A 19,453-nucleotide genomic window follows, 5' to 3' on the forward strand; every position below is an offset into this window, starting at 1 on the left:
TAGGCTGGCCTCATGTTTTTTACCCTCAGTACACTGTCAGCAGGGGATTTCTGATTTGCTAATGAGCTAAATCCAGCTAAGCTAGACACTCTAGCTTGCCAGAAACCTTTTAAGTATTCTCTTCTACACAAAGCCTCAGCTGGGTTCCATTTGTGAAAGATTAACTTTTCATTCCAATTAGTGAAGAGTCAAACTGTTTTGGAGAGGATCAAGTATGAAGCCGGGTAACTCCAAACCCATATTTCGCTTTTGACTGATGTACCACTTGCCAACGAACAACAGGTCAAATGCCCTTAAGCCGTCTAAACTGGGCCTGGCAAAGGATGGCCTGAAGAAAGGATTGCTTTGTCCCCAAAAGCCACTGTATCTATAATGTTAGGTCTCTTTGATGTGGTGAGCAGCTTATCACTAAGAATAGAGTTCTGCGCTACAGAGAAGAATGCTAACAATCAAAGCAATAAGTAACATTTTAAATGGGCCAAAGAAGAGATATTTTGCACACCCCACCTAATATAGTACTTCCTTCATAACTTCAATATTTAAGGAAATATCTGTGGCAAACACTAAACCTTGACTTTGCCTTTTATTTTCATATTTTACATTTTATATTTGATTAACAAAAAACAATAATAAAAACTTATATACGATGTATCATAGATTTAAAGCTGGGCGGAAGCTTAGATGTCACGGACTTCATACAAGCCACTCCATCTCCTGACTCTGGGAATTTTTACTGGCTACATCCCATGCCTGGAATTCTCTCTTTCTTCTTGTTTACCTCCTGGCTTCCTTGAGGTCCCAACACAAATCCCACTTCCTGTAAGAAGCCTTTCTTGATCTCCTTAATGCTAGTGCTTTCCCCATGTTGATTATGTCAAATTTATCCTTATGTATCTTGCTTGTATGTTGTTTCCCCTATTAGACCATGAGATACTTGAGATCAAAGCTTTTGCTTTTCTTTGTATCCCCACAATTTAGCACAGTGCCTAACACTAAAATATGTTTAGTAGCTGAATGACTGAGTCAAACTCCCTCATTTTAAAGATAAGAAAAATGAGACTCAATGAGGTTAAATGACTTGCCAGGGGTCACACAGCTAATAAGTGCCTGACATTGGATTCAAATCCAGATATTTTTAACCCCATGATCAGTGCTCTGACATACAACTTCTAAGATTATAATTCTATCCAATAATTAATACTTTCTCTCCAAATGTCAGCTAGAAATATCTAGTTCTAAAAGATCTAATATTTATGATATACAAAGACATTTAAAAATAGTTGTAATCAGTTCATACATATTATTCTTAATTCTGATTTTGGGGCTTTTGTGTTATTTTGTCTAACACCACCACCACTACCACCACCAGTACCTAGTAGTTTACCATGTTTTCAGTAGATAATCCAATTTCATCTTTGCAATAAGCAATCCTTATTGAGAGAGGCAGACAATTTATTATTTTATTTTCTTTATAATGAATTAGAGACAGAGATATTAAACAATTTGTTCAAATTAATACAGCTCGTAAGGGGCACAGTTGGGTCTTGAATCTAGGTTTTCCTTATGTCTCACAGTACTTATATTTACCTTTCTCTATGGCAGTCTAATAGTCCATTGCATTAATATAGTAGTTTCCTTAGCCATTCCCAAACCAATAAAGATTTGGATATTTGGGTTATTTTTGAGGGAGGGGAGATTTTTGTTTAGTTTTGTTTTTGCTGCAACAACGTGACTGGGGTGGGGAAAACACTACATTTCCCGGATGCTTGGGCACCGACCATGAAAACTAACTGATGAAAAACAAATATTCCACTCCCAAGGAGTTCATGTGCCTATGGCACAGATGAAGACTGTTATGAAGAGACTTATGAGCATCAAAAAGTCGCTAGTGTCATTGACAAGATTCATAACCATAAGGAGGGGAAAATGACTGGGATGAAAGGAAGACAATAGAAGAGTAGTACCTATAGGCAACCTTGACATTGAAGCTTATCAATTGGTTCTGCATTTATCTGCTGGACTAGCTCTTCTTTGTGCCTGGGTTCTTTTAAAAATTACTTTTTTTCAGTTTCAAGCATTCATTTTTTTTCTGTCTCCCACTTCCCTTCATTCACTGAAACAGAAGGAAGGCAGGCAAGCAGGCAGCGGAGGAGGAATTGGACACTGCCATATCCCTTGATTGGTCGTGAACACTTCCCCTATTCCCTAGAAGGGGCAGCTAAGTGGTACAGTGATTATATAGGGCACTGGTCTGGAGTCCAGGAGACCTGAATGTGATCTTGGGCAAGTCACATAACCTCTGTCTGACTCAGTTTCCTCAACTGCAAAATAGGAATAATAATAGCACCTACCATATTTTACTGTATAATTGTTGCACCCTAGGTGTTTTTTTTTTCCCAGTACAAAATTGGTGTATAACCTTTCATCATGGAATTGTCACATGGCATAATTCTGTTCATCATGCTACTTAAAAGGTAAATAAAGCAGCAATGCATTTCTCTCTCGCTTATGGCGAGCCATGATCCTAGAATTCTCAACTCATGCGCATTGTCAGTATTCAGTTTTAACATTTATTCATAAGCATTCTGTGCATCCTAATCTTGCACCACAGACAGTTTAGTAATAAATGATTTTAAGTAATAGCAGCACATTTTTAGAAAAGCTTCACATAATTGTCACACCCCACTTTTTTTGCAAAAATTGGCGTAAAATCTGCAACGATTCTGTGATGAAATACCTCCCAGAATCAAATAAGCTCAAATATGATATTTATAAAGCTCTTAGCACAGTATCTGACACATAATAAGCACTTAATAAACACCTATTTCCTTCCTTCTGATCCATAGATCTGAAAGGTAATTTCTTCTTTGTTTCTTAAATTTATTTATGATGTGACCTTTTATATCTAGGTCACATATCCATTTGGAACTTCTCTTGGTTTATGGTGTGAAGCATTAGTATAAACTCTGGCTTCTGAACTCATCAATTCAGCTGAAACTGCTCTCTCCAAAGTTGCCAGTCATCTCTTAACCTCAAAATCTAATGTCTTTTTCTCACTCCTCATCCTTCTTGAGCTTTCTGTAGGCTTCGACACTGTTGATAATTCTTCTCCTCAATACTCTTTCTTCTCTATGTTTGTGGGACATTACTTCTCCTCCTACCTATTTCACCAGTCCTTTGCTGGATCTTTACAGTAAGTTCCACTAACCTTGGGAGTCCCACACAACTCTGTCCCTGGGATTCTTCTCTTTTACCTCCAGACAATTTTGCCATGGATTGAATGATCGTGTCTATGCTTATGATTCTCAAATCTACTTCTCCAGCCCTAACCTTGCTTCTGAACTCCAGCCTCACATGTCTAACTGCCTATTAGACATCTCATACTGGATATCCCACAGGCATCTCAGACTCATGTTCAAACTGAACTCATCTTTCCCTGAAAACCTTCCCCTCTTCCTAACTTCCCTATTACTATAGAAGGTGCCACCATCCTCTCAGTCTCTCAAATTCATAACCTAGGTGTCATATTCAACTCCTCATTCTCTCATATATCCAAACTGTTTGCCAAGACCTGTTGATTTTTACCTTTGTTAATATCTCTTGTATATTCCCCCTTTTCTTCTCTGACATTGCTGCCACCCAGGAGCAGACCCTCATTACCTCATGATTGGAAAGAAAGAAGCATTTATATAGCACCTCCTATATGCCATGTACTGTGCTAAGTGTTTTGAAAATAGCATCTCATCTGATCCTCCGTTTTGCATAGGGCCCACTATGTATCCTGCCAAATTATCATCTTTATCTCTGAAGGAAAGAGGTCTATTGAGCAGAGTTTGCTTTTCTGCCAAGTTCTAGGCAGCGTATTTTAAGATGGATATTAACAAGCCAAATATGTATCCAGAAGTGGACAGCTAGGATAGCAAAGGAACTCAATACCAAATCATAAAAATCAGTTGAAATAACTGAGGATAAAATCTCCTGCTTGGATTTTAAAGCCCTTCATAACCTGCCTGGTCTGCTCCTATCTTTTCAGTGTTCTTATACTTTATTCCCCTCTACAAACTCTACCATTCGGTAACATTGGCCTCCTGGTTATTTCTTGTACAAAACATTCTATCTCCTGATTCTGTGCCCTTTTCATTGGCTCTCCCCCATCGCTGGAATTCTCTTCTTCCTGATGGTGGCTTCCTAGATTCTTCCAAGCCCCAGCTAAAATCTCATCAAAGCCTTTCTTGATCCCCCTTAATGGTAACACCCTGCCTCTGAGATTAACTCCAATTTGTTACACATATATTATAAACACTACATACATACGTGTGTATGCATGTATGTATGTCTTGTTTTTATGTTGTCTTCCCTATTAAATCGTAAAGTCCTTGATACCCAGGATTGTTTGGTAGTGGGTTGTTTGTTTGTTTGTTTGTTTTGCCTTTTTCTGTATTCCCAACACTTACCAAAGTATCTGGCATATAAGAGGTGCTCAGTAAATGCCTGTTGACTTGACTTTAGCCTAGACTTATAGAGGATAGGATAGGTCTCAATATTTTAAAGGATTCATCATGTAGAAGGAGTAGACTAAAGTGTATACTTATTAAGGACTCAACATGGCATAGTGGGTACAATGTTGGAATTAGAGACAGGAAAGCATGGGTTTGAAGCCTATCTCTAGCAATCACTTAACTGTGTGACCATGGGCAAGTTAATTTTTCTGAGCCTCAGCTTTGAATCTATGTATTGGGGTAATAATTCTAATAATAGCTAACATTTATATAGTACTTTCTATGTGCCAGGCACTGTGCTAAGCACTTTCATTTGATCCTCACAACAACCCAAGGAGGTAGGTGCTATTATTATTTCCATTTTACAGATGAGGAAACTGAGGCAAACAGAGGTAAAATAACTTGTCCAAGGTGACATGGCTAGTAAGTGTCTGAGGCTGGATTTAAATTCAAAACTTTCTGACTCCAGACCCAGCTTTATCCACCGTACCACATAGCTGCCCAGGATTGCTGTGAATTTCCAAAGAGGTGATACATATAAAGTGATTCGCAAACTTTCAAGTGCCCAAATAAATGTTAGTTTTAAATTCTTATTATCCAATGTGATTTCACAGGGCACAAGTAGCATCAGTGAGTAGAAATTTGAGGGAAACATATATAGACTCAAAATAAGAGGGAACTTCAAAAAAAAACAATTAAAGCTATTTCATAGTGAAATGGACATCTTGTATGCTAATGCATTCCACATCGATGGAACGTGGATGCTTCTGTCAGGAAAGCTCAATGAAATTTTTCCATTGGGTGGGAAGTTTGACTAGATTACCTCAAAAGTGTTTTACACTTTTAAGACTTGATGAGTCTGTGAATTGCTGGCTCATACAGCCTGAATAGAAGTGGCCAAATTCAAAGTTCTCAGGCAATGCCTTTGAAATGCAGGCTATTACTCACCAGGGATTATGCTGAAATGACCAGATTCGTTTTGCTTAAGTTTGCAATGGCAATAATGTCATTAAAAAATACCAACCACAAAGCATCTATCATTATTTTATTCATTTTTTGACATTTACCTTATGTTCTTTGGTAGTTTGGAAAAGGCAGGGAAGTTAATGCCCCATTACTTAAAACCCTCAAGGTTAGCTTCTCCAGCCCAAATTGAATTTAAAAAACACATTAACAGCTAATTCATATATTAGGGCAATTTCTATCAATCACCATTCTGGGCACTTACAATTTTACATGAGCCTCAGATGCCTTTCAGGGTTTTTTTTGTTCTTTTCCTTTTCCATTTTTCACCAAATTCATCAAACACAATAGCATGTCCAACCTCCTGGCAATTTTTGCTAGGAACTCCATGGACAAATATGAGAGAGGGTGGATTTTAAAATAATCAGTCAATCAAATAACCAGCCAGCATTTATTAAGCACCTACTACTTACTTGCCAGGCACTGGGGAATAAGCTGAGACCTTTCTAGAAAGGCCCCCAAAACATTTTCAGAATACCTCTTTGAAAGAACTCTGGTCCAGGAATTATAACTAGCCTAGTATTAGCCCCATCTTATGACCTTGGTCAAAACTCCTACCTGTCCTGAACTTCAGCATTCTCATCTACAAAACAGATATTATACCTTCCCTATCTATTACTATTATCTATTATTAGAAGGATATTATTGATATCTAATTAGGAAATAAGAAGGCATGGTCAGATATTGATCTGTATCATGTAGTGACACTTTGAAAAAGCATAGGATAGGGATAGGACCTGTAATTTTAATGGTATAGGGAAATCCCAGGAAAGGAAACTCCCTTTTACAAGGCAGATTGGCACCTTCTCCACAATTTATGGTCACAGAGAGCTGCCTAGAGAACAGAGAGGTTAAATAAATTGGTCGATCACATGAGGATCCGCAAGAGGTGAGGCTTGAACCTGAATTTGTTTCATTTCATTATTAAATCTTCCTCCCCCTGAGCCAGCTCTCTATCTACTATCTTACCCCCTTTTTAGTGTGTAGCACTATAAAATATAAAATATAAACATGACCAAAGATCATCATGTTGGATATCATTAAAATAAGCTCCTCCAAAATACCGTGTTATTTTTATAGCTAATTTAATCAGTTGGTGGAATGAAAACAATATAAAGCTAGGAAAACCTGGCATACCAAAAGCAGGACTGTGGTGGCAGTCTCAGTGCAGGTCATATAGGGATGGAGTGGAAAAGGTAATTTCAAGGAAAGCAGACAATAATGGATTGCAGATCCTGGGACAGATTCAATCTCTGGGTATTAACCACAGAGTAAGAAGTCTGAGATGCAATATGCCTCTGAGTTGGGCCAGCTGCAGCATGTTTCCAGAAGAAGGGAAGAGCCCAAACTGGGAGAAGAGAGAAAACAGCAGCTTCCCAGGAGATGTCACCTTCAGATCCAGGCCCAAGAATTCCTGCCACCTGATAATGACTGGACAGCTCCCCTGCACCTAAAGAAGAGATTGTTGTTGTTGTTACGGTAAATAACTCTAAGACATTATGTTAATTTAATGAAAAAGTATTAATCCATTTAAAAAACTTTTTTTGTAATGCAATATTTAGCTATTTTATTATTTTAACTGGCATGATTATACACAAAATTCAATAAAAATCTTCATTCTCTGCATTTTTTGTTTCATTTCATGATTACGCATTAACATAATTTTTAGTTCCTCATGAGCAAAGACGATTCTTTTGACCTTTCTTTGTATACCCAGCACTTAGCACATTACCTAGCACATAGTAGGCACTTAACAAATGTTTAATTACTGGAATAATTTTGTCTTAGAAGAAGGTATTTAAAAATGACCTGATCCAAATTGTTAATTATGCCACTGGAAAGAAGTCAAATAAATTCATTGCAGGATGATACATTGATAAATAAGATTGGATTGACTGGTTTAGAGCTGAAAGGACCCTTGGAGGCCAATTCGTCCAGTCCTCTTATTCTGCACATAAAATCCTACAGGTAATAGGTGACAGAACCAGAACTGAGGTCCTCTGACTCTTTTGAGTTCTTCCAAATAGGCTAGTAGAGAGGGATAAAACCAAAGTTGGGTCTCTATGATTCTGTGCATTCTGCTTAACTTTGGATAACTTAGATAATTGTCCAGGTTACAGCAACTTATATTTGTATAGTCTTTATGTGACTGGCATTTGGTTACAAATAGAACACACTGATCATCCATCACTTATCACTCAATTCTGCTATATTAAACTTTTTTCTGGTGGTCTTTTACATGTCTTTTGTAATACATGTAATAGCCCTTCTCTTTCATAATTCTTAGTTGGCAAAATGTTAAACTCTGATCATTTTCACCACTGGATGCTCATCTCTTGCCCATTGGAGTGCCTACAACTTTAATTCTTCAGAGGTTGTGATATTATATGATTCACAGGCATAGTAGTATCATAAGAAGCATATTGATGTGAAAAAGATGGATCTTTGCACCATTTGTAACCTTGCAATGCCAAGAGAACTAGTGAAGGCCTGTAGAACAGTGTAGGGACCCACAGAGGAGAAATTACTAGAAGACAAGCAGTGATGTGAAGGAAAATGTTTAATAACTGGATCTCCAAAAAAAGTAGCCAAGACATACTTTTAGGTTTAGTCTGCATTATGAACATTTTCTCCATCACTTTTTAAAGTTTAGACAATAAAAAAACCCCCCAACAAATCGTTTTAATTTGCAGCATTTGCCTAATGAAAATTTAACAATCAATTTTTGCAACCTGATTTGGGTTGACTCCAGCACACCCCCAGATGGATGAGAGGCATAAAGCAAAGGAAGCCATAAACAGGTATCATTCTGTATTATTAGAAAGAATATGTACAGTGATAAGATCACATAGCCATTGAAAAATCAAATTATTGGTTATGAATAACAATATTAACTTGCAACAGAACTTTAAGTTTATAGAGTATTTTACATAGGTTACTCATTAGATTTTCATTAGGGAAATACTACAGATATATCCTACAGTACTACCCCCAAATTACAAATAAGAAAACTTAGGCTTTGAGAGATTTAATAACCTAGCTCTCCAAGGCTACCCAACTTCTTTTTTTTAAATTTTTTTTTTGCTTTTAGGCAATTGGGGTTAAGTGACTTGCCCAGGGTCACACAGCTAGTAAGTGTGAAATGTTTGGTCTGAGGCCAGATTTGAACTCAGGTCCTCCTGACTTCAGGGCCGATGCTCTATCCATTGTGCTACTTAGCTGCCCCAAGCTACCCAACTTCTTAACGGCAAAACAGGATTTGAATTCAAGTCTTCTGACTCCAAATGTGATGCTTTCTCCACTTCAATATGTTGTGTCTCAACTATGAAGATGTTTAGCTACTTTTTGACAAACCAGCTAGATGATTACCTGAACTTTTCATGTTCCTTTGAGTGTTATGATAATGGACAGCAGGGTAAAAATATAAATCAAGATTCTTTCAAAGAATAAAGTTAGATTATCAAGAAATCACCATGAAAGGCAATCTCCAAATATATGTTCATGTCATATAGATACTAAATTATTCTAAGAGGAAATGAGATGCCAAAATCACGATATAGCAACATAAGTGATGAAACCTTTCTCACTCCTATTTAGCAATCATGAAGATTACACCTGCCTAACAGACTAATTTCTTCTCAGCTAGAAAAAATGCCAAACTATTGGGCTGTCCCTGCATCTCCCAAGTCAGGGAGCACAGAATGATTTCTAATCCTGACTGCATTTTAAATTATAATTCTCCAATTCCAAACTATATATATTTATATAGTATATAATTTTTAAAGTATTTAAATAGTATGTATTATTTAACATAATAAATATTATTTAATTAATATACATATTATAATTTTATAATTTTAAAAATTATATCAACTTGAAACATGTTTTTCCCCCTCATTCATTCATTGATTCAACAAATATGATTTACTCGCCTACTATAGGCAGAGGATGTATTAGGCATTTGGGGAGATAATACCCATAACCCTGCCCTCAGGGTATTTATAGACTATTAGAGGATACAATAATAATAGGTAACAGTAATATAGTGCATAAAGGTTTGCAGGATATTTTATAAATGCTATCTTGTTTGATATTCACAATAACCCTTTTGAGGTGGGTACAATAGACTTAGTCATCCTGATTTCCCAAAAAGAAAACTGAGGCTCCAAGAAGTTAAGTGAATTGCCCACCATGGTTGCACATGTATTTAAGTGTCACATGTTAGATTTGATCTAAGGTCTACTTGACCTCTCAGTCCAGCACTTTCTCCACTATGGTATAAGCTATTAAAGCTGACAAAGCACTTTACAGACATTATTTCATTTGTTTTTGCTGTTTATAGACTCCAATTTTAAAAAAGCTATTGTTATAGTGGACCCAGTCAGTTCTTAAAGCAATACACAACAAATGTGGAGATCATTGCTAAGAGCTAGATGAAAAGAGTAAAATATCTTTAAAAATTTTAAATTTTTATTGATTTTTGGGGGGAGAGGGGGACTAAGCAATAGGGTTAAGTGACTTGCCCAGGGTCACACAGCTAGTGATTATGTGTCTGAGCGGGATTTGAACTCAGGTCCTCCTTAATCAAGGGCCGGTGCTCCAATCCACTGCACCACCTAGCTGCTCCTGATTTTTTGGTCTTACATAATTTTCCTTTACCAACATATTCCTTCCTTCTTCCTCCTTTAGAAAGACATCCCTCATAATAAAGATTTTTTAAAAATGGTTCAGTAAAGCTAACCAACACATTATCCAATTATATAGACCCTTACCTCTGCAGATCAAAGAGAGAACTGCATTCTCATCTCTTTTGGGGAACCAAGCTTGGTCGTTATAATTTCATTGTGTTCAGTTGTGTTTTTTTGTCATTCTGCCTTTGATTTTACATTTTCATAGACATTATATATTTTGTTTTTCAAGTTCTATTTACTTCACTTTGTATCAGTTTGTGTCTACTTATATTTCTCTATATTCTTCATATCTATCATTTCTTATAGCATTTTAATACTTTGTAGCACAACTTATTTAGCCATTTCTCAATCCATGGACATTTACATTGTTTCCAGTTTTTTGCCACTACAAAAAGTGTAGCTATAAATGTTTTGAAATCAAATATTGTTTTGACCAAGCAAGATGAAGGACAATACTGATTATCATTTTCTGCTGCTTTAGAAAGGTGGAGTGTAACGTAGGATGGAATTTTGGTCTCATTTTGCCTTTGGGAGTGATTTATTTGACCAAAGCGGGACCTCAACTTCCTGGTAAATTAGGAAAACAAGCATTAATGTCTATTTTCTCTCTCACATTTCAACCGGTTTGGTAATAAATTAATTCCATGCTTGTCCTCTGAGTTAGCTATCTTCTCTTCTGGAAAGGGCTCGTCAGTGCTGCTGAAGTTCCTGAGGTCCACATTCAGAGAGCAACTCTTCACTACTACGTTGTATATCTTGTGCTGACATTGCATGCCAACCCTGACTGCAGTGTCAAAAACTGCAGTGTATCAAAATCTGGAGTAGAAACAGAAACGGCCATTTCTTCTAGAAGAATGGCCACTATACTGCTTCCCTATTCTCAGTTCTCACATTTGTTTTTTTGTCAGAAACAATCATTACCTTATCTGAAAGAGGGGAAAACAACAGCTTCCTGAATTTACAGAAGCTAGAGAATTGGCATACTTCCACCGAGGATCAAATAATACATGGCAAAAGCTTGGCAAACCTAAAAGAGCTATATAAATGTAAGCTATTGAATTGCTTTATTTTTTCTGAGAAAAAGGTCACTTTTTATAGCCATGCTAGACTTGTTATTGCAATTTAAGAAAAAATTCATCCTCTGTGAAATCAGTAGTTTTCAGAGAGATTTAAAAATTAAAACCAAACCCAAAGGGGAATTCTGGAAAGCATATGTACATAAAGAGAATGATTAATGGAAGACAGCACAGTAGAGTAGAAAAAATCAGTAAATTTTGAATCCAAACAACTGGGTTAAAACCAATTTCTTCAATTTACTACTTACTGGTAGTAACTAATTACACAAGTAACTTCTCCTCTTTGGCCCTCAGTTTGGTCCTCTGTAAAATGAAAGCATCTGAGGCCAAATTTGATCTCAAGTCTTCTTAAATCCAAATCCAGGACTCTACCCACTGCACACCACCTAGCTGACTCCTAAAACCCTCCAGAAAAGGATGTAGGTTGGTAATGTGATTAGAAAGCAGGATAGAAGAAGACAAGAGTGTGTGTGTGGCACTTATAGCCACAAAAAAAAATTAAAGAACCAAAAGACATCTTCCAGGATATTCAGTAATAATCATATCTGATATTTATATTGTACTTTAAATTTCATAGAATGGTTTACGTATACTAATTTGTTTGACTTTCATAATGACCCTGTGAGGTTGCTCCTTTAGGATTATTATTCCCATTTTTCACTCTCACCATCCATTGCCTTCACTCCTGAAGGCTCACATGTGGCTGAACAAAAGTGGAGAAAATCGTGAAACCATGCTGTCGGGGTCCACTACAAATTAATGTTACATGACCTCAACTGAGCCCTCACTGCTGCAGAGCAATGCTTTTATAGCTCTCTAATTAACTCACTATCCCATTCACCATCACAGCTCTTCTAAATCTTTTCATCCCTTCTCAAACTTTCCCCTGCCCCCACTCTCTCAGCTGAGAACCTTGACTCAAATTTTATTTAATAAATTGAGGCTATTTTCAGAGAACTGCACCTTCTCCCCTTCTCATCTCACATCACTGAGATGCCTTCTACCACTGTTTCCTCTTCACTCCCATCTTATGTGAATAGGTCATCCTTTTCCTGGTCAAAGCAAACCCCTCCACAAGCAAAGTGAGCCCATTTCATCCCTTCTCCTCAAACAGATTGCCCCCCTCTAACATCTCCATTCTCTCCCTTTTCTTCAATCTCTCCCTGTCTTCTGGCTGCTTCCTTGCTGCCTACAAACATATCTGTATTTCTACACCATCAAAACCCCTCCTTGGCCACACCTTCCCCATTAACTATAGTCCTTTCCCTCATCTCTCCAATGAGGCCTGAGCTCTGTTCAAATCATGCACCCATGACTACTTATACAACCAGAAGAAAAACACTTTACTGAGCCTCAGTGATAATGCCTGAGGTACCTACCTCACAGGCTGGTTGTGAGACCCAGATTGCAAACCATTTTGCAAGTCTTAAAGTGCTTTATAAATACCAGTTTGTATTGTGGGAGAATGCTATTAATGGCCACCAGAATGTTGATCACTAGCCACTGGAAGCCAAGACCAAACAGTGAGGATTAGAGATCAGAAGAATGATGTGTTTTATTTTATTTGCTAGAAATGTTTTCATTTCTCTTAGAACAATAGTTTTACTTTCTAAGTTTGCTTTAGCTGATAGAATCTGCTGCAAACCTTGCTGAATATATTTTTTTCTTTTCTCTCCAGCAAGGACAAGCTAAATGCCTTGCTTTTGTGCAACCTACATTCCCTCTATACAATTGGTCTCCTTCCCCAGGGTTCAGTTGCTTGTCTGAAGACTGTGAAGCCTCCCTGAAGTTGAGCTGTCTATCTGCAGAGGCAGCAGCTTCCCCAGGGACTTCCCTGTAGGGTTACAGTCATTTTATTTCTCACTCTCTGCCAGAGAAGAAGGGTTTTGTGGTGGAAAGAAGTCACCTTAAAAAGAATTGTTTGCCTTTTAATGGCCTGATCTGATTCACCAGGTTCTTTAGCTCTCCTTTCATCATCATCTTCTCCCACCTCATTTTTCAATAACTGAAACAGGCATCAAATGAAACTGCTTAACTGACTGAAATCCGTTATATTTTAATTTAGTATGTGAGGATGGAAAAGGAAATGATGCAGATGATATTGCTCTGTCACCTACAAGTTTTACATTGGATTATGGTCATTTGTAGGTGACAGAACTTTCCCCTGCATCCTTTCCTTCTCCATCTTTACATATTAAATTAAAATAGAGTGGATTTTAGTCCATCAAAAATAACGATAATATCATAGGCTTAAAGCTAGGTATGTTAGAGGTCTCTCCTCTCCCTATGTCACTTCCTCCACCCATTTTGTAGAAGAGGAAACCAAAGGACAGTGAAATAAACAGGGAGATACAATTAGTAATGCTCAAGGTAGTCTTCCTGTGCCCTATCCCCTATGTCCTACTGATTCTCAAAAATAGCAATAGACTCCGGTGGATCTGTGATCTCACCCATTCGGATGTTCTTTCCTATGTTGCTGATAGCAGCCTATCCATGCCTATCCAACTTGTCCACGACCTCCCTTGAGCATAATAGCAGAAAGTCATATGTTCAACACAGAAAAAAATGAATTCTCTTAAAATTGGAAATCCTTCCTACATTTTATAACTCTAGGGAATTTAATTTACCCATAAGAACCTATTCTTTTTCGGTTGTGATTTTGTGCCTGCCTCGCTCATTGCTCTGCAGCATTACATAAAAATGAAAATTTACTATGATATTTACCCTTGATTTCTAGACTCCACATTCATTATTTACATCACTTCCTGTAACAGATAGACCCAGAGCCTTGGAAGGGAAATGTAGGTATAGGGCATGTGTTATCATGATGAATAGACTGGTTTTAAAATGCTTTGGAAGAAAAAAAAATTTCCATGTCTACAAGATTAAAAACTTGGAGCTGAGTGACCATATAGCTAAGCAAGAGACAGAATTACTGATTTAGTTTGTGGTCTATCTAAGAATACACAAACCTCTCAAACCCTAGATTCCCTATATTAAGAAAGAATTCCAGGCTTAATGTTTTAGCTATTGCGGGCAGGCTCCAACCTACTTTTCAGAATTCATTGAACTTTTATCTCTTTCATGCATTCTATATTATAACAAAAACTTGCCCATTTCCCATGAATTCGGTGCTTCATCATCTACCTCCCTGCCTTTGTATGCCTATTTCCTATGTCTAGAAGGCATATCTACCTTATCTGCCCCACTAAGAATCTTCAGATACCTTCATCACTCAGGTGATGTGCCACCACTATAAAAAGCCTTTCCTGATGCTTTTTGTTGTTAATATTCTCTTCCTTCCCATCTTCAGATGATCACATATAAGTTTATCTGTTTATGTGTCATATCCTGCAATTGAATGTAAACTTGAGAACCATGATTATTGTTTTGACTTGCTATCTTGTTTTGCCTCACACAAAGTCTTCCTTGTATTTACTAAGCATACTGATAGGAATGGGTTGAATTAGAAAAAAAACCCCTGTGGATGTTGGGCAAGTCACTTAACTCCCTGGGTACCTCATCTATAAAACGAAGAGATTCTAAATTTCCTTTCACCTTTAGAGGTATGACATATGAACTATAAATCTATGAACAATTCCTAGAATGTGAAAAGGAATTGTAAGAAAATCAAGGAAAAGGAAAGACTGCAGGAGGTAAAGACCCCCATGGCTGAATTTCATTCACTTTCATTTTTCAACCTTGATGTTATACCAACAGTTTTAAGTTTCAGTAGGTGAACATCTACACTTACATGGCCTCAGAGCACAGCAAAGAATCATCATATTTTTGAACTGGAAGAGACCTTACAAACCATTCAGTTTGATTTCTTCATTTTATAGGAAAGGGAACTGACATCCAAAGAAGTAATGACTTGCCCAAAGTCACATAGTTAATTAGTGGCATCATTGGAATGTGAAACCATGTCTTCTACTTACTGACTGTGTTTATATTCATTCTACTATAGCATGCAGTCTCATTATACATATACTTGTGTATATACACATTCATATATAGCCTTTTATTTTAAAAAATTAGACTGGCAAACATAATTTCAAGGAGATGGTCCACGGGTGAGATTATTGCCCAAACTGGATAAATTGGAGGGAAAAAAGTTGCAGAAAATGACACTCATACTTACTTATATGAAAATAGGAATAGGGCCTGTGATTTCATTGGTATAGGGAGCTTGAGTTGAAGTTGAGGAATTTCATCTACCAATGCAGGTCTCACAGTTACCTAAAACACTGAGAGGTTAAGTGATTTCCCATAATCACACAGCTAGGATGTATTGGATGCAATACTTATCTCTGAGGCTGGCTCTCTATTCACTATGTCATGTTGCTCTCTATTTTGATAGATAGTGTAATTTTTTTTAAATAATGAAAGGAAGTATATCTATAGCTCTTACAAATAAAGACAAAAGTAAGACACAATTCTCTATCTAACCAAGGCATTATCGGAACATAAGGCTTAACATTAACTCCATTTTGATTTAATTTTTTGTTTTACAGCATGGTCGTATGTCTGGATCATCCCAAATGTTTCTGAGCAGCTATTAAATTCTTGTACTTGGCTGCTGTTTCTCAAAACCCTTTAAAGAGCTGCTCCCTAGTGAACAGGGCAAATGTCACCCATAGCAGATCAGGCTATAGGTTATTATTTCTTCCTCAATTAAATCCAGACAGCCTTCACTGCCTTGTTTCATAACGGGCCTTGGGGTAGGGAGAGTAAGCTCAAGATTGCTACTCAAAGGGACAAATAAATACAATCTCTGCTACTGAGCTTGACTTGGAACACCTTCATTGGTTTTCTCTACCATGATCCCAGAGCTCCCCTTAACAAGAAGTACATTGTCTTGTTTCCAAATGTATTTTCTATTTTTGAGATTATTGATTATAACTTTGAAAATAAAACAACTTCTTTTTCAAACACATTGACAAATGAGATAGGATGGGTTGATTTCTTATTAATAGTAGAAGAAAATGAGAAATTTGCTGAGAAGCAAAAATGGCCACTGTTGTGAGATTTTCACACTAATCTTTTTAAGAAATATTTCTTTTGGCGGTTGCCACCAGGGAGTTTCTCTTCCGTCATCTCCAGTGTCCCATAGCCTCGCAGAACTGCGACCTGGCAGCTGCCAGTGCCGCCTCTGCTGCCTGTAAGGGGAGAGAGCCTGGGGTGGGCAAGAGGTTACATTATATTTCTCTGGAGACAAAGGAATTTCAGCCTTCCCAGAGTCAGACAATCTCTTCAAGTGGGTTGGGACCATCCATGGAGCAGCTGGGACAGTATATGAAGACCTAAGTTACAAGCTGTCCCTGGAATTCCCCATATAATGCTTCCATTGCGAAATTTGTCATACCTTGTTACCATCCTAAGGTGGATATCCAAGGCAATATCTGTTTGGACATCCTCAATGGCAAGTGGTCAGCTCTGTATGACGTCAAGACCATCCTGTTATCTATCCAGAGCCTGCTGGGAGAACCCAACATTGACAGCCCACTGAACCCACATGCTGCTGAACTTTGGACAAACCCCACAGCCTTTAAAAAGTACGTTCTGGAAACCTACATGAAGCAGGTGATGAGACAAGAGCCCTGACCCTGGCTGCCGAGCCTACCTTCCTTCATTTTGTATGTATGTGTATGTGTGTGCGTCTATCTTCTCCCGTCCTCATAACCTGTCCTCCTCTTTTCTGTACAGGACTCTGTTTCATAGACCATTTTCCTTTTCTTCTTTTTTTCCCTTAAACTCTAGTCCAGCCCACAAATTAATGTATAAATAAAATTTTGTTGTTTTAAAAAAATATTTCTTTTGATGTGTGTATTTCACATTTGTAAAAACACAGTTTTGGTGTTTTCTTAACCTACCTTGTTCTTGTCTGAATGATTATAATACCATGCCAGCTTTTCTAGTATATATTTAGTAGGGTAAGGGATTTTTTTTTCACTTGACTTTTGCCTTCCCAATTACAAGTATGTTGAAGGTAGAGTGTTTGCTATCTGCAATAGTATCAGTGATTCATCAAGTGAGGACTTGCAGGGGACACATGGTTTGCACTATGGTAATTCAAAAGGATAGGCAAGCTAGCCAACAATAGAGTCAAGCATAATTTCTAAGCTCCTTCAACTCAGCATATGCTACCCTTTGATCTTTGAAGTTATAATCAATTAATCAATCAACAAACATTTATTAAGTGCTTGCCATATGCTAGGCCCTATGATAAGCAATGAGGATACAGAGAAAGGCAAAAAAAAAAAAATCCCTGCTCTTCAGGAGCTCACAGTCCAATTTGAGAGATAACATATAAACAAATAAAGAGGCAGCTAGGTGGCATAGGGCCTGGAGACAGGAAGACCTGAGTTCAAATCCACTTTCAGATATTTACTAACTCTGTGATCCAGTGAAAGTCACAACCTTTGATTCAGTTTCTTCATCTATAAAATGGGTATTATAATAGTACCTACCTCCTTGGGTTGTTGTAAGGATCAAGTGAGATAATCATTGTAAAACACGTAGCACAGTATCTGGCACGCAGTAACCACTATTAGCTATTATTATTAACTACCAACAAGATATACATAGAAAGAATATCAATAGACAGGTCAAAGAATATACAGGAAACTATCCAAGGGGCAGCTAGGTGGCGCAGTGGATAGCACACTGGCCCTAAAGTCAGGAGGACCTGAATTCAAATCTGGTCTCAGACCAAACACTTGACCCGTACTAGCTGTGTGACCTTGGGCAAGTCACTTAACCCCAATTGCCTCACTAAAAAAAAGGGGGGGGAAGGAAACTATCCAAGAAGAGAGAGAAACAGCCCTCATAGCCTCATGCGTATATACATAAATTTGCAAGGTAAGACGCAAAAAATTACTTTGGCTATCTGTGGGGCAGCAATATTTTCTTTTTAACAAAACAGGTGAATATGCAAACCAAGAAGAAATGGGGACATAATAATAAAAAAAAACACTTAAGCAGAATAGCACAAAAGAGTGACTGTGATTAATTGAACATTCAGCCAAATTTATAATTTATCATGGTTTTTTTTAAAGGAGGAAGCTTGCATTTTCAACTTTGGCAAGATTGTCTCAATGTAACCCATCGTATTTAACTTGAGTTTTAATGCTACATAATGGTTTCTTCACTTTCACAGGTATAGTTAGTGTGTATATTGTTCTTTAGACTTGCTTTTATCGTATTTCACTTTATATGTCTCCTATATTCTTTGAATTTTCCCAGGTTTTTGGTGGTACAATAGTATTATAGCATGTTCATCTACTCTTGATTTACTCAACCATTGCTTACATTTTGGGTAAATAATTGGTTTCCACCTTTTTGCCATAATACTGTGACAGTGAACCAAAGTAGAAATCTTAACACAAGGATGACTTTACAAGTATCATAGAGATTTTGAGGGATCAGATTAATGGCTGGAATATGGCAACAGAAGGGTATATATAAATATTTACATGGATTTGTAATCTTCTAAGTGTGGATACTTTGTCCACCAGTACAGACCTCAAATACTTCAGACTTCTATAACATGTAACTCTTGTCCATGTCCTTCTGTATATCTTCCCTATTTAATTCATCAAATGCACTGGAGGCCTTTCTAGGGCACCAAAGATACACCTGGATCATCCATCTATTTTCTTTCATTTGTTTATCATGATTAGAACTCATCCTTTTATGGTCCACAAAAGTCTGCTATCTCAATATGACATGGAGGTGACCGTGGGATTTTAAGGCAACGCCTGCAGAACACAAGCTTGAGCAGGTTCCACCAAACTGCCAAGTTGTTGAATATGAGGCCAGCAACAAACTGTGACATCACCTACCATTCTGGTTGCTCTTCTCTGGATGCCCTCAGACTTAGCCATATCTTTCCTAAACGGAGGTGCCAGGTGCCAGAACTGAACATGGTACTTCATATGTAGTCTGACCAGAACAGAGCATGACGTTGTTTTAATTTCCTTATTCCTGGAAGCTATGCCTCACTTGAAATGACATTAGCCTTTTTTACTAAATCTTTTAAAATTAAGGAATATACATTTTCTCCTTATCTGCCCCTCCCCCACCCTTAATAGTATTGAAAAAGAAAAATAAAACTCTCATAACAAATAGGCATAGTTAATCAAAACAAAATTCCATGATGGCC

The 19,453-nt window shown here is 37.4% G+C and overlaps 1 pseudogene; it reads left to right on the forward strand.

The window, feature by feature from the left end:
- The first annotated feature begins 6,394 nt into the window (after window positions 1–6,394).
- LOC110206988 (ubiquitin-conjugating enzyme E2 C pseudogene) lies at window positions 6,395–16,893 on the forward strand (annotated as a pseudogene).
- The last annotated feature ends 2,560 nt before the right edge of the window (window positions 16,894–19,453 follow it).

Source organism: Phascolarctos cinereus, unplaced genomic scaffold, assembly GCF_003287225.1.
Source record: "Phascolarctos cinereus isolate Bilbo 61053 unplaced genomic scaffold, phaCin_HiC Scaffold_3;HRSCAF=262, whole genome shotgun sequence".
Taxonomy (NCBI): Eukaryota; Metazoa; Chordata; class Mammalia; order Diprotodontia; family Phascolarctidae; genus Phascolarctos; species Phascolarctos cinereus.